The 17,036-nt window shown below is 44.3% G+C and overlaps 1 long non-coding RNA gene across 1 annotated transcript in view; it reads left to right on the top strand.

Moving 5' to 3' along the window:
• LOC138570250 (uncharacterized) overlaps window positions 1–12,235 on the top strand; it is a 378,134-nt gene extending 365,899 nt beyond the window's left edge. Inside the window, exon 3 of the long non-coding RNA XR_011303432.1 lies at window positions 7,701–12,235. This is a non-coding gene — a long non-coding RNA (uncharacterized lncRNA). The remainder of the gene's footprint in view (window positions 1–7,700) is intronic.
• Window positions 12,236–17,036: the final 4,801 nt, after the last annotated feature.

The following is a 17,036-nucleotide window of genomic DNA, read 5'->3' as shown; positions in this document are numbered from 1 at the left end:
GGTACAATAAAACAATTGTGGGCATCTTGAAGAAGTTTGTGCCGGACTCTGGACCTAGTTGGGACATTCGATTACTGCTTGTCCTGATGGCCATCAGGTCCACGCTGTCTTCTGCAACCAAAATGTGTCTTTTGAAGCTCAGGAGTTGATGAAAAATTGTGCTACCTCAGCATCTGCTCTACAGAACTCAAGAGCAGACCCTGATCAATGCATCCACAACCCATGAGTACATTGAAAATTTACAAAAACACCTTCATCACATTTTTGATTATGCTAAGCACAATTTAGAAAAGTCGACAGAAGGGATTAAAACCCACTATGACTTAAAAACTCCCAAGAAGGAGTATGAAGTAGGAGACAGGGTCTACCTGTACAATTTCTAAAGGAACCAGACCAGTTCCTCCCTTCTTGCTGCGGTGCCATTTAAATTGTTGATAGAATCTCACCTGTTGCCTATAAGATCTGCATCCCCAAAAGGAGAACAGATGGAAGAGAAATGGGTCCATATGAATCAATTGAAGAGCTGTCACCCCAGACAGGCGATATGACTGATTGAAGAGCCCAGTGAGGGTAGAGCCCAGGAACCCTTTGAAGAATGAAAGGAAAGAATGGAAACACGGATGGAGAAAATCACATTACAGAGAGTAAAACAATTCATACTTGGAATGTATCAAAATTAGAGAAGGTTGTGAATTGTCTATGTCAATTGAAAAGCAATGTATAACTTGTTGATTTGTTGTCAATTTGTATGTTGATAATACCGGGGAAATAAGTACTGTATGAAATACTTAACCTCTATTTTACTCTCAGCAGATTAAATAACTCTGTGCCTCTACAGCTCGGAGTTACTAAAAGGAGGGGTCCAGGACCGAAACCCCAAAATCTGAAAAGACTGGAGTGCAGACCACAGCGCCACTCCCTCAGCACTATAAAAATAGCGGATGTGCTCCAAGGAGGAAATTCATGGACTGAAGCGAAGCCGAAAGGTAGCAAAAATCCCACTCTCTCCTTGCTCTTTTCTCTGAGTCACTTGAATCAAAAAAACAGAGGATTGGGGATTTGTGGGGTAAAATATAGCACCTGAATTTTCAATATAAAGAGGCCAGACCAGTCCAGTATTGAAGAATGAAGCTCGCTGGTGCTGTCGATTCGAAAATGCAGGCCAGTCCAAAACACTTCTTTATCCAACTTAAGGCCTAGTGACTTGGAAAGAAATGGGCCTAGTTGAAATCTACTAAAATGGAAAGGTGCGCAACTGGAAAAAGACACTTACTTTTCACAAATTAACTGACATTTAAATTGAAAGGCCGACTTGGAGTATCAAAGGGTACATCGGTTTCCCATGGTAAATGATGGTCTATGCGTGGGCAATACCGAAGGCATACTCATGTCGTTTCAACTGTTATTTTAAAGAAATACATTACACATGGACAGATTTAAAAACTGCAGCAGTGCACATGGGATGAAAATAAATAGTTGCGCATTTGGAAGCTAAAAAGTAGGAATAATGCCTTTTCAATTCAGAAATAAATTTGAATGGCAGACTGTTTTTATCCAGTAATAAGAGACTTGATTTCAGCCCAGCGAAATGACATTTGTAAGAGAGAGGCCTATTTCATTTGGTGTAGATTTGAATACTGCTTCCTGATGGAAATATGGCCTATCTGTGTGGATAGAGTGAACTTATTTCTGTTTCTGTTCATGCAATATGTAAAGAAAATATATTGTGGACCACAGGCACTGGTGCAGCATTGAAAGTTACAGATGCACGAAGGGAAAATGTAATATGCTAGCCTGTCAGAATGGTAAACTGCAACTAACTTGTTGTTCTATCTGAGCTGGAATCCCCCACTGAACTGTGAACTGGATAATGTATCTGGATCCTGATCTCACAGCCCTTTCATTTCATGCATACAAGGATAAAGGGCTGGTTTCAAGTAAATGATTAAATATACAGAGAAAGAGATCGGAATTATGGTGAATTGCTGATAACATGACCAACAGAAATGACCTTTAAGGTCAGGCTCCACATAAAAAGTGCCTTTAGCTCCAGCAAAGTCCCTTTGAAGCTAAGGAGAAAAAGTTAAGATAAACATGGCTAAACCAGATGGCTGGTCACATGTTTTAAGGGAAATGGAGACTGTTTGGGTCTGATCTCAAGGTGACACTTAGGGCTATGTTATGCCCTGCCACTGACTAAACATTGAACATATGTTTTCTTAAATAAAAAGTGCAGCGGGTGTCCGACCAAGCTCAATTTGTGCTTATATTAAACAGAAGAAAGAGCCCATTGAGACCGTGTAAAGATGAAATTAGTGTGATGTACACAATCTCAATTATGGGAAAAATTATGTTTCTGCTATTTTCATACACCTGCAAAATGGGAAAGTTGGCAAAGGGAAAGATCATGAAAGCAAAGTTTAAATTGGTAATTGTGCCATTATTAGCTATTTCGGCGCATCAGCAAACCATGAAAAACGATAGCTCCACCCAGGAAAGGCATATCGAATACAAATTAGTATTGTCCAACTCACCGTAAAATATAGAACTCGAAGATATCTATATTCATGTGGTTATCTGAAAGATTAATGGGGTTGTCACCTTAAGAGATTTTTCAGAATACAAAATGTATAAATCCCTGTCAATTTCAAATATGTATCTTGTATCTTCCTTGTGCCTACATCATACACTCCTCTCTATTCGTGGTCCTACCAGCAGGTGAGGGGTGTGGTGGGTTGAGGTGAAGGGAGTCGCTAGCCAATCCTTACTGTGGGAATTGTGACAAAGTTGAAGTGTCATTCGTGCTATAAGAGGGCAGGTTTGCATCAGAACAAGGCTTTTTTGCTTTTTGACTTTATTCTTGCGAGGAACAACTAGCAGAGAGGCAAGGAGAGCTACCAAGGCCATCAGGGTAAACATTGCCAGCAAACCTTGGAGCCCTATCTGAGAGAGGCCTATCTGGACTGACCTTGCTGTGGGAGACGCCTGGTGTGAGCTCCGTACCAAAAGACAGTTCTAAAAATCTGACTGTTCAGAGAGTAAGTAGATGTCCCTATGCCATCAATTGCATTGGGTGCAACCTGCCCTTGTCCCTTTCCATTAGTGGGTAAAAGGGGAACGGGGAAACTGGGTAGGCCCTTCGCATAAGGTATTAAATCTCATTTAAATTATTTCTCCATAGAAAACCACCATCTCTGTTGAAATTGAAGTTTGTTGGGAACAGCTTGCCTTAATCCTTTCCATTAAATAGTGGGGGAAAGGTGAGACACTGTGTAGACCCTTAGCACATTTAATTATAGTAAATCAATGAATTCCCATATAGACAAATCACGGGATGAGTTTTGTTAGAGTTTGAAACTAACAAACTTCATGCCAAATGTTTTAGAGCCGTTATAGCCCATAAAGACTTGGTTAATTGTTTTCTTAATTCCTTGGCTTCGATACAGAAGGTGGGGGTCCTGAACCCCAAAAGAAGTAATCCACAAAACACTGCCTTTCAAGTCAGTGTGGAGGGTGCAAAACGAAATTTCCCATTCATCCCATTCATTTTAAATCAGAATTACAAAGCATTGTATCTCATCTGTATGTGTGTTGCCAAAACTAAATGTCCACTTTGTTCTCATTTTCTCTGACCAAAATGTTCCGGCATTGCTTCTCATTTACATGCATGTTGAAAAGCGATTTCCCTTTGAGTTCCTTTTCCCAACTGGGCCTTTCAAATGAAAACCTAAAAACGAATTTTCCCATTGATGCCCTTGCCTTCCAAAAACAGAATCCCAAAGCACTGCTTTTCCTTTGAATGTTTGTTGCAAAACGATTTTTCAATCGAATTGTGAATTCTTTCAATTAGTTAAATTGAAATTAAATTTGTCATAAATTGTGACTGCATGTTTCAAAATTGTACCTCTGTTGTTTTAATAACCGAGTTATTGTTTTGATATTGGGTGTTGCCACAGTATTGGTGGCTGATATTGGCTGCTCGTTCTCTTTGTCAAACCTTAAATAAATTAATTAATATATATATTCTTACAATAGACCAGCATGGTTCCTAGTCCATTGGTGACACAGGGTATTTCTTGGGGTTGGGTGCGAGACGGGTTGGAGGCCTTACCAAAGTGAACTTGAAATAAAAAGCGCTTTATTGGGTGCCACCTTGCTTGGGGATGGGGGGACTCCCTGAGTTGAGTGTAACCGCCTAATAAACTGCTAGAGTCTGTTTCTTGCTTCATGATGCCTTCACAAAACGCAGACTGTTTTAGTGCATGTGTGGTGGGATTAGCAGTAATTAGCTACACAGGAATTCATGGATGATGGGCCAACGAAAATCTACAAAACCCATAGCAAACTATGAACGCATAAAACAATACAAATACAGGTTAGCAATGGCTTTTGTACTCAACTCTACTATATTTCTGGTATTTAATAAAATATAAAAAAAATATATATATTCTAAGTGTTAGGGCCATTTCCCTTTTTACTGGGTCCTGTTCAGGAATGGTTTCTGACTGTTATGGCCTAGATTATCCAAATATGGTATAAAATTAACCATGGGGGCTGTGCAATCCTCCCTGCTAGGCTCCTATACCATCGGTTTCATGAGGCCAGGCCCAATATCATGCTTCAAGAGTCTATGTGTATGCCTTCTCAATGCTGATTGTCCTTGCTTTGATGTCCTTTTCACATGTTCTTCTGTTCCTGAAGGGCTGGGGTGTTGCTAGGTCTGGAAAAGTTCTGGGGCTACGCTAATTCTGGGACTGTCAGGACTGGGGGCTAGCTAGCCTTTTTGAATGTAACCCCTGAGCTTCTATCCGGGGCTACAACCCAAAGACCTGGGGCTATAGCCCCCTCATCCCCACCTAGCAGTGCCTCTGCTGGAGGCAGTGCCACACTAATATGGAATCATGTGTTAACATCCAGCCAAGCGCCGGGCACTGCACTGAGGTTTGGAGTCTTCTGGTCTCTTGCAAGTTTTGGATTAACCCCTTCAGATGGTCAATGTCTGTCTAGGAAGGATGCAGTAACAACACACCTTTGGAGTATGAGCCCTAATGTGAAGTTGTAAAGTAAATCATTTTGCAAAACCAATGTTATTCAATGGGACACCAAAACCTGCGATGAAAACAGTTGATCAAGGACAGCCATCAGTGGGACATCACACTTCCTTGAAGAGGTTGCCAAGATGGCAGACATTTGAAGTGTAAACTATATAGCAAAACCCATGTTATCCTTTGGGTCACAGACCTAAGCACTAATTTATTTGATTTATTTTTCATTTATTTATTTGAATTTGTAAAGCGCACAAATTGCCCTCGGGCATCGTGGAGCTGTTAAGAATACTTGCTTGGTTACATAAGTGCATATGGTCAAAACCGGTGGCATAAAACATGCGAGCCAACCCCATCTTGAAGGGTGGCAACAGCAGGTAATGTATTTGGTCAAAGTCGGTGGCATAAGACATGAGAGCTAACCCCATCTCAAGGGTGGTAACAACAGGTCATGCATAAGATCAAAATTGGTGGCATAAAACATGAGAGCCAACCCCATCTTAAAGGGTGGCAACAACAGGTAATGCGTTTGGTCAAAGTCAGATGCATAAGACTAAGGGCAGCTGATCAGAACTAGTGATTAAATTAATCAAACCCACACATCAGGATTGGCTGGCAAGAAAATTAAGGATGGTTCAGATGTGCCTGAGGCATGTCCTATGCCTCAGGCACATCTGAACCATCCTTTGTTTTCTTGCCAGCCAATCCTGACTAACTGCACAGGACAGCAGGGACACACAGAATTAAACAAGGGAAGGGTCTAGTAAGTCTTCTGAACGCAGACGATTGGTCCCTGTCTTCTGCATAGCAGGATACCAGGCCATCCGTCTCTCAGGACTATTTCTTGAGAGAAAGACTCCTTTCCCCAGCTTATAGTTATTTTAAAGTGTATCACATAAAGTTCCAGATTAGCAAATAGAAAGTCTTTATTTCCAATCAAAGCAAAAGTTCCAACTTGAATCCTGTTCACCAAGAAAACACCTCCTTTCTCTTGGTTTTCTATCACAGTGTTCACGAACACCAGGGGGATTGACTCCCTTCCCCTTGTTTCTCTTTGCCTTTTACAAATCATAAATTCAAGGGCCTCCTTAGACTTTCACAGTTCACAATGCCAAGGGGTATGTGAGTGAGGGAGGTATGGATATATTTTGAGTGTGCTGCGTTCTTCCCGAACAGTCATCCGTAGTTCCTTGGCGGGATCCACCCTCTGAGTACCACCCCCAGGGAGACTATCAGGTAGCGACCTCACCTCCTTGGCCTCAAGGAAATGCGCTCTCCTAGGGAAGCATTGACGACATCCTGGGATTCGTCACCATACACATAAGGGTAATACAATTCGCTCCCTAGATAGTCTAGATGTAGGCCCATGACAATATTGCTGTCTCATAATAATGCTTTAAAGTGCACCAGGGTAGTTGTTTCTCTTGCACTAAGTACAGTGATCCAACTCTCTCCAGAACCTTGCACCCGGTACAGCACTATTCTTTCCCACAAAAAGTGCCACAGTCCCAGTTGGACATGAAGAGTATGATGGAAACTATGACGGTACAAGAGAATACTGTGTTTGTATGGTGATGAACAATAGCATTATCTTTCACTATCCATTATTGTACTTTTAGGTGCCTATTTGAGATAATTAACTCCCTGCTTCATGAGTATGATAAAAGTATTGTGTGCCAGATCAAAGCTTACCATTCACAAGGAAGGGGATTAAGGTTATGAACAAAGTAATATACTTCATGTAAAAAAAAGTTCTCACACCTGAATTCATCAATTCTCTCTAATTCATGATGACTTTAAGCCACTAGTCATTTTAATAAGGCAGTCTATCCATTTCATCATTATTGTATTTAGTATTTTATTGTTTAATTATTTATTACTGTACATCCATACAAAACGGTGTGAATAGTCAACCCATCCTCAGAAATGTGCCATCATAATAAACACTGTATGCTAACAGGGCTATACATTGCCTCCTCATTTGGCTTTGAAAAGACCTCTGGTACAGTAAACACTGACAGTATCTATTTGAATAAATATGTGCCAAGTGAGTTCTAAAGTGCCTGTGCAGAAAGTGCAAACATGCAAGAAAAAAGTGCAAAGACCAAACAACTGCTTGTAAGTACAAAGCTATTTCGAAATTTACAACATTAAACAAATATGTAATACATTAAAACAACCCTGATATTTCCAATCGAGACAATACAAAAATCACTCCCGAAATAGCATTGTTTAGACAATATCCAAACAGTACATAGTCTATTTCTAAAATGTACTGTTTCACAGTGGACTAGTAAGATCCTAGACACATTAATTTCAATGTCTCCACTGTCTTGATTGACATCCCCATACCTTAACAAGTCATATACTTCACATAGTGATGTGTGCTTGTTGCAACCAGGGTCTTCATCCATTTAACATGCCAAAACAGAGCAATATACTTGACAGCTCTGCGTTGGTATTAGCGGAATGCAATACAAGTCAGAACTTTGTGTACAGTACAGTAATTATGTTTCTGTCAAGTCATATGGTCCTAGTACACTGAGGATGGCGGGGCTATATCATAAAGGCGCAAAAAAGCTATCTCGCTTTTTGTGCAGTGTTTATGTACTTTTTATGCAAATAAAGTAAAGATGTGTTTTGTTTACATTGTAGGCTGTCACCTGAAATATAAGACGTGAATAAGGAAAAGTGGTTGATGCTCGCAAAACACTGGCTCGAGACTGGCGAGGAATTCATAGACATACTTTTTACTCATGCAACATCCATTACCGTTCAACAGGATGTCATTTCAGAAGAAGGAGCAACTGTCTAGTCAACCACAGCCAGAACAACCAGTGAACCTCTATGGCTCGAGGGGCATCTTGAAGCATGGGCCCAGACCAAGACCAATATTCCTCTTTAATGACATAAACGTACAGCATTCAGCAAAGGAAACAATCTCTGTCGGTCACTCATATTGAATGTGCAACCGTTTAATGCCCAAGACATCCAAAATCTAAGGGTAATGGCAAATAATGATCCAACGCATTTCTCACCTGCAGCATTTGTGGCAAGACAGTATCTTTTCTGGGTCACACAAATTATGGAGAGGTTGTGCTGGTGGATGACATCACAAACTTATGGTCACAGGTAATTTCAAAAGTCATGTGCTGCAAGACAATGGCCATGTTATAAAGGCTATTCCATTGGTCATTGAAAGGATTAAGACCGCATTGAACATGTGATCCTAAATCCACATACATGTATTTGCACTGTGAAAATGTCATTCTTGTTAAGAGAACAAGGATATCAACTGCATCTAGTGCAAACTATACCTCCCAATAATGTACAACGCCTGTAGGAGGGATTCCCACACAGGTGAAGTCATAGCAGGGGCAGCAGGGGACAGTGGGAAGACTGTGGGAACACCTACGCCCTGGCAACCATTTCCCTTCGGGTGTTTGTGTGTTCAGATCCATCCGGCCAGTCTCCCACATACAGTATTTGATACCTCTTTCCATGCTTTGGTCGTAGGCCACTTGACAGCGATGTTACTATGCTTCAGATGCAGGTATAACAAAATGAATGGTGTCATTGCGATCACTTGGGGTCATGCGTTGGACCCTCGCTCCCATAGAATCTTCTGTCATTGAAATCGATGCGCTGCAACCATTGCTTTTGTGTTCAGGTACCTACTGGGACTAGTCTGGATCATGTAACCCTATTAATCGCAATATTGTAAGGTGCTCATGGGGATATGGTGCAAATGCCATGTGGCACAAATATCGCCCACCACCTCGCCTTATCCTATCCGTTAGCAATTCTTCCCTGATAATGTACCATTTGGAGATGGTATGCCCGTTAAAGTAATACTACTTGTGTACACTGTGCACACAATTGCAAAATCCCATTCTGCTACATGTGGTCCTTATAGAATACCTCCTTCAATGAACACTGAAACAGCTCTTTTGACGTTTCCTACATATGCAGTGCTGCTCTTCCTATGCTGAGGCTGGCATTATCATGCACACGCCTGTGATGGCGTGTGCTGCTTGATGTAACACGTGACGCTGTCAATGGGACACATGAAAATCCTTCTCACGGGCTGCTCATATACCGTCTGCCCACGAGCCAGCCCCTTTATAATATTTATAATAATTTTGCATTTATATATGGCTACAAACCCTCAGGTATCTGAGCGCTGCTTATTATTACCCACGGTGTGTGGTGCTCATTTATCGACCTCAGAAGGATGAAAGGCTGAGTTTGGCCCTGCCGGGATTCTAACCTGCGTCAGCAGGCTCTGCACAGATGTCAAAGCGAGCGCTCTACTCTCTGTGCTTTAGGACTGGCTTATGATAAGCACTGCCCTTATATTGCCAATTTGATATGATGATATATGATATGATATGGCATTTATAACGCGCCTATACACAAGTGTTTCAAGGCGCGACGAGGCAAGGGAGGGGGAACAGAGGGAAGACATACAACGATCCTACTAGGACAGGTATCATACAGATCACGCAAGTGCATGGGAAGGGGAAGGAGGGGAAGTGCGGGGGGGAACGGGGAGAGGACAGTGCAGTACATGGGATAAGAAAATAGATAATAGGTAAGGCCAGCAGGTGGCAAGTGCAAGGTAAGTGCAGACATGAGGTGTCAAGTGCTGGTAATGGGACTTTAGGGATACATAAAACAGTCCCCAAGTGCGGGGGTTACAAGGAAGGCAGTGCAGGAGTGTGACTGGTGGGGCATGTGACCTGGGCCCGAGATCAAAGGGTACCCAGGTAACCAGTGCAGTTTCAGTGTAAGCCAGGAAGTCAGCAAGAAAGAGGAGGAGAAAAAGCAGAAGCAAAGAGAAAGCTTTTGAGGTGTTTCCGGAACCGAAGATGATTCTCCTCAAGTTTCAGGGAGGTAGGGAGGCTGGTCAAGAGGGAGGCCCAGCCGAAGAAAGAGATCTACCATCCACTAGTTGCTTGGAGAAGCGACTGACCCTGAGGGAGTTGGAGGCAGAAATTAGGAAGGCATTTAGGAAGAGAGAGTTGAAGGTATTGAGGCCCCCGGCCCCAGAAGGCCTTGTGGACGATGTAGAGGGTTTTGAACTTAATCCTCTCAGCCACTGGGAGTCAGTGCAGAGATTTCAGTCCTGGAGAGATACGATTCCTGGGCTTAAGGCCAAGGACAAGTCTTGCAGTCCTGTTTTGGATAAGTTGCAGAGGGTGGAGAGCAGAAGCAGGCAGATTTAGAAAGAGGCTGTTCCAATAGTCCAGACTAGAGAGAACCAGAGCTCTGGAGACAGTGAGCTTCTGGAGGAAGGAGAGGAAACGAAGAATACCTATGAGGAGGTGCAGCTGGTAGTGTGACTTCTTAGAGACGTCAGAGATGTGAGGAGAGAAGGAGAGTGTGGAGTCGAAGATGACCCCGAGGTCTTTAGCCTTGCAGGTGGGAGCAGGAAGAGGGCCAAGAGAGGCCAGCCAAAGAGCTACAGGAAAGGAGGGAGCAGGTGTGCCGATGAGGAGAATCTCAGTCTTACTGGCATTGAGGTAGAGGTCATTGAGGGCACACCACTCCTGGATAGCAGACAAACAGTCAGAGATGAGGGAAGTAGAGGAGGAGGACGAGGGTAGCCTGAAGATGAGCTGGGTGTCATCCACATAGCACTGAAAGTTGGGGCAGAGAGCAGCGATGCGGTGGGCAAGGAGTGCCAGGTATTGGTTGAACAGCCAGGGGGAGAGGATAGACCCCTGAGGGACACTTGATGATAGAGTGCTTTTTGTAGACAGTAGGTCTACATACTTGATCTTTGTAGTGGTGTTGGGACGACATGGAGCAGTGATTGGGGTTCTACCTCAGCTGTATCGTTCTATGTGCAGTCATTCAGCCACTGTGTACAAGGGAGGTTACCTTCGGCTCTCCAGATCTTTTACCCTCCAATAACCCTCAGCCATCATCGTTGATTATGCTGGCTCTGATTGATGGCAGTTGTTTGCTGGAGCATCTGGGTCCCTAACCCTAGAGTAGTGCATGTACTGAGTATGATGTAGGGGGATAAGGCTTTGGCCATGCAGTGTTTTAGTGGACTGTTAGATGAGGCTGATGGGAGCTGTCAGCTTGAGCATCTGGGAAGCCTTCCCCAGATGTTTACTATATTCAAGTCCCTTTTGTTTCATTTGTTTGAGTTTGTAAAGGTCTGGCATTCTGGCAATTGTGCTTAGATAGTGAGAACAGACACCAGGGACGTCATTTGGGGTCGCCAGAGGTCACAAATGCGACCTCTGAGGTCTTCCTTGCGACCGCTGTGGTCTCCCTTGCGACCTCTAAAAAAATGTTTTTTAAATAAATGTATTGTTTCTTTGTTTTTTTTTTGTTTTTTTGCAATGCAAGCTCCTGGGCTGTGGCCAGCACCATGTGGCTCTTTAATTCCGCAGTGGCTAGCTTTCTTGTTCGGGCCCCTTAAAATAGAAGAGAAATAAGAACAGGGGTGCCACAAGTCTAACACTTTCATCACTGACCATAAATAAGAAAGAATAGGGTTGCCAAAAAATGTGTCTTTCTGGAATTCTATACAATAATTGCTAGACTCAAAGGTTTATTTCAGGCACACTTCAGGGGGTGAGTCACTGATTTAGTCTGTTCTTAAACGCCTCAACTCAGCCTTTCATCCTTCTGAGGTTGATAAATGGGTACCAACACAAGTTGGGTGATATTGGGTGTATATTTCTTCTATGTAACTCGCTTAAGCTTAAGTGCTATATAATAACACATCATTATCATTTGGTCATGGACGTCTGCTTGCAATCACAGTAATTTGGTAATATGGGCCTATACACACTGATTATAACGATACATATGGCGATCCATTCTTGTATGAAATGTAAATCACATTATAGTGATATCATAGCCATATTTTTCGTAGTATACAATGCTATGTGATGTCACTTCCTGTTTTGTCAACGGGTGAAAGGTCGTGTTCCATCGCTTCCCGCTTTATCACTTTGGGGTGGGGTCAAATGACATCACTTCCTGTGATGTCATCAGGGGGTTCAAGGGTCGTGTGATGTCACTTCCGCTACCCCTGGCATTTTGGTGAAATGACGTCCCTGACAGACACATATGTTTTATGTTGTATTTCCATATTTTGAGACAACATGCCTTTATGTTATGAATAAATAAAGCCAATAATAAAAGAATAGTGCACATAAATGTCAGTGGGTGGATGTGGTGCTGTAATTCCAGGGATAGTTGTTGAAGTTTCGAGAAATGTGCAGTAGCTGAAGGTCGTTGGAAAAGAGCCTTGCCTGACCAAGTGGAGCTGATGCAGGCGAAGATGTGCTCCATGGTAGTCAGGCATGCCTTCGCACCATCCCTAAGAATTCATTGATATCATTCTTGCCGTGCTGGGTGTGAGTGGAAAAAGATACTGTGGTTCTCATACTAAGAGGCAGGGTTGCCTGGTCGTGCGATTCATCCATGTTACCTTTTCTTAACTATTGCTGATATCGTTTGAAACTGACCAAATGTTTGAACAGAATACAGGCCATCTCATCCAGAGATTATTTGCGAGCAATGCTCATCCTGCGCAGTTATGACTCAATAAACAGTCGGGCAACAAGACATGAGTGTTCTTCTTCTTGCTTTGTACCATGGAATGGGCAACCATGATGAGCAGCAGGGGTGGGGTTTGGAAGGAGGAATCTGAATTTCTGGGGTGCCCATGTGCAGTACACAGGGTAGCAATTGATTGGTGGTATCTGTCATCAGCAATGCTATCAAAGTGGCAATCAGCAGTCATGTTGGGGGGGTGGGTAGGGTGTTGAGGGGAGGAGAGAGCACTAAGCTAACAGCTAATGGTGGGAGGAGAGGACAGTCTGAGACATGCTGGCAGGGATATTTGAGAGTATGGGCTGTAATTCCTCGATGGATAGTGTAGAGGTCGTGGGTTCTTCCTCCTGGGGTTCTTTCTCATTGATAAAAGTGCATAAATGCCACATTATATATCAAAACCCTTGTGTTTCTCCTTTGCACTTGATCTGGGCAATCAACTCCTGATGCTCTCTTTGCAGTCCCTCTTAGCATGTGCACATTGTATGAGGTGCAAATAATACTCCTGGCTGCACAGTTCATTGAACATCCTCTACATTCTGTACCGTGGGTGCTGGTGGCAACCTTGCCGGTGCTGAGCTATTTTAAGGGCACCCAAAAGTCCTTAATATTAATTCAAAGGACGTGCCTGCTCAATTTCTTCTGCACTTCCTGCACCTAAGTTTCATCACTGAGATTGTACATTCGCACATGATGGTGTAGTCCAGTGATTTGTCTATTCCAAGACGAAATCCAGAACTGGAGAGGGGGGCAACTGAGATGTTGGTGCTATAGAAAATAACATACTGAGTGTTCACGCGTCAGATCTCGCCTTGGCAAACTAAGAATTTGGCGTTGTTGGCCGCTTCTGGCAGTTCATGGTTGGTTGCCTACACTGTTTAACTCTAGCAATGACCTTATCAAGATGGCAGTCTTCTGCCACTGAATCCACCTCAATAGGCCCTCATGGAGGACTTCCCGTCCCAGTTCATCGTGCCAGCCGTGGCATGGGCTTAATCAGAGACGCTGACGAAAATGCCACCCCTTAATGTGCATGAGTACCATGTCCTTGTGCTTCGTTTCACCCTCTTCTAATACTTCTGCTTGTTTCCTCACCTTCCTTTTTTCCCTTTCTTGGATGAATGCTCTTGATTTCCTCTGATTTTGATGTGCTGTGATGTGATTGTGATATGCTCCAAGCATACAAGTTTCTACGCTGCAGTCTTGTTCCATCCAGGCTCAACACTGCTCATAATGTTTTCAATGCATTGACTGCAATGGAAACTGTATTGTAGTACTTTTTTTGTGACTTCTGTAGTACATCTTTATTAATGATGAAATGACAGGCTGTATCAGTTAATACACCAGACTGCAAAGAAACATTAAAGGAGTAAAGTGACGCAGAGCTTTGCCAAACTGCTGTCATCGGTAATTAAGTAGCACCTTGGTTGAAGAGCTGTAATGAAATAAACTTAAAAAGGAGAACAATGGGGAGGAAAGGGTAGTGACAGGGTATGGGAAGGGAAATAAATAAAGGGAGTTGAGACCAGTGCTACCATGATGTGGGCCTCCTCACTGTGTGACTGCATATTGAATGCAGACATGGCTACTAGCCGTGTGAACAATTGACACTGGCAACGAGGGACAACGGACCTTCCTGGGGCAGATTCCTCGTTCAGAGCAGGAGCTGGAGGCGTGGCCCACCTCGCTACTTGCATGAGCCGGAGGGAGAGGCGGTGATCATGCCCCATGCTGTGGCTCCTTAGTTAAGCAGCCTACGTTATGCAGCATCAGCCCATGCCGCGGCGGTGAGTCCATTATACAGTGGCCTGTAAGGCCCCATTTTAATTCAAGGACACACACACATGATAAGAGACAGGAAGGCCCACACAGTGAGCGTGAAGCAGTTCCTTCTGCTGTGAGGCCCTACATCCCAATGGGGCGGGAAGGCCCCCTTGAACATCCTCCTTATCTAGGGGCAACGGTGAAAGAGCATAGGGAGGAGCACAGTGTCTAGCACCAATGTCGGAGAAAGACATTCCGGCTACCTCAAGCTTTGATCTCATAGACACTGTTAACCTGGGCCCTCGGTGGGTCTGAAGGATGAAGTACTTTAGGTAGTACGTGGGGGTGATGGGCCTTAATGAATGAAGAAAGGAAGAAGAACATACTTACCCTAGCAGTGGGGCCTTCTGCGAGAGACATCCTCTACGAGCTGGTCAATGAGGAAAAGACGATGTACCAGGAAATCCGAGAAGCGCTAGACACCTATTTTGCACCACACACTAATGTGGACTACAAGAGACATATCTTTCATACGACAATGCAGGAGAAGGGGGAAAATATGGACAACTATGTCTTGCAACTCTGCATCTGCATTAAGCACTGTGCTTTTCATAGATACTGAAACAACGAAGCGCTACGCTCCCAAGTCATCATGGGGTTCGAGTCCGCAGAATTCAAAAGAAAACTACTTCAGAAATAGAGGACCCTCAACAAAATTTTGCCGATGGCCTGCATCGACTCCGCAGTTACGCAGTAAGTGGTCAGACTGTGTCAAGTGAACATCTCGTCAAACACTAGAGACCAGGGGGTCGTCAAGAAGCTAACATCGACGATCCCTGACAAACCTAGCCAGTTAGCAAAATCATGCTACTGGTGCAGCTACGAATTCCCCCACAAAAGCACATGCCCGGCAATGGGCCAGAAGTGCGCAGCATGCGGAGGTGATGACCATTTTAGGGCGGTCTGCAGAAACGACCCAGCGCCCGCCGTCCAGGCTGCCTCTCTGAGGCACAGCAGACGCAACCCCAACTACCGACCAGATGACAGGAGATCAAGCCGTGAACACAGGGGATATTGCCGCGCGGAAGGTGAAAGTGGGTGTCAACTGCCAAGGAGATCGATCTGGTCCCCAGACAGGAGAACTGCCTACAGACCCTGATGGAGGAGTCCGCTATGTGTAATTACGGTCCCCATCAGGCAGCGATTCCTTGTCCTCGCATGACAGCCAAAGGAGAAAAAGATATGTGTGGGCACTTGGAAATGAGATGGCGAAGGAACACAGCCTCATTCTGACACTTCAGGTACACAGCATACCAACAGAATTTCTCATTGACACAGGGGCTACTGTCAATGTACTGAGCGTAGAGGCAGACAATTGCCTACCTCACCCACCGAAACTGCGGCCCTCACAGGTCGACAATTTCCCCTACGGCTCTAACACTCCCCTGCCGTTCAAGGGTTCATTTACCACAGTCTGCGCACACAAATCGCACACGGCCCGCATACCACTGCATGTCCTCTCTACAGAAGCCAATAGCGGGTGCATCTTGAGCTTCGAAACAGCCGTTGACATGGAACACAGTCATATCCTGTACAATCTGATCGCCCAGAAATATCTGGCCCCAGAAGGTGACGTCATTAAAGCATATCCAAACCTTTTTAAGGGCCTAGGAAAACTGAGAGACTGCAAAGTGAGACTGCACATCGATCTGAAATTAAGCCAGTTGCCCAGCACTACAGAGGCATACCAATTAATATTCAAAAACAGGTGGATGAAGATCTAAGGTGCCTACTGGACCTACATATCATCAAGACCGCGGTGGCACCCACCCCATGAGTCTCCCCGATCGTACCAGTTCCCAAGAAATCGGCAGAAGGCTCCATCCACCTGTGCGTAGACATGCGCCACCCCAACATTGCCATAAAGCGGCAACGTCATCAAGCTCCGAGAATCACAACATGACCACCTCCTCAATGGGGTACCGATTTCTCGAAGCTCGACCTTAACAAGGGCTACCATCAGATGCATCTAGGTCAGGAGTCCAGGTACATCACCACGTGTGTGACTCATATGGGGTTATATTCTTAAAAGCACCGGCATTTTGGAACATCTTCTGCAGTAGAGATTTTCCAGCAGGAGATCCACCGGGTGATCAAGCACATCCCAGGGTGTCTGAAATACAGCAATGACATCCTAGTATTTGGCAAATCAACCAGAGAACACAATGAAAGTCTTCACAACGTGTGCAGGGCTCTAGTGGTGGCCAATGTCACAATCAACAAGGACAAGTGTGAATTTGGCAAGCAAACTCTAAAATTCTTCAGCCACATATTTTAAGACCAATGCATGCAGCCAGACCCCGAAAAGGTCAACGCACTACAGGAAGTACCACGCCCAACAGATGTATCGGACCTCAGGTCATTCCTGGGACTCGCAAGCAACTGCTCGCGCTACCTGGAATACTTTGAAGCGGTGAGCGCTCCGCTCAGAGAATTGACCAAGAAAGGACAATAATTCATCTGGACCACGGATTGCAAGACTGCTTCACAGAAATTGGTCCTCCCATTGCTACGGCCTCGGACATGGCATACTTCAGCTCAACCAAAGATACCGAAGTGACCGTGGACGCTTGGCCCAATACG

Source organism: Ambystoma mexicanum, chromosome 1p, assembly GCF_040938575.1.
Source record: "Ambystoma mexicanum isolate Mex_15411 chromosome 1p, UKY_AmexF1_1, whole genome shotgun sequence".
Classification (NCBI taxonomy): Eukaryota; Metazoa; Chordata; class Amphibia; order Caudata; family Ambystomatidae; genus Ambystoma; species Ambystoma mexicanum.
This window is presented reverse-complemented; position numbering and strand designations above follow the sequence as displayed.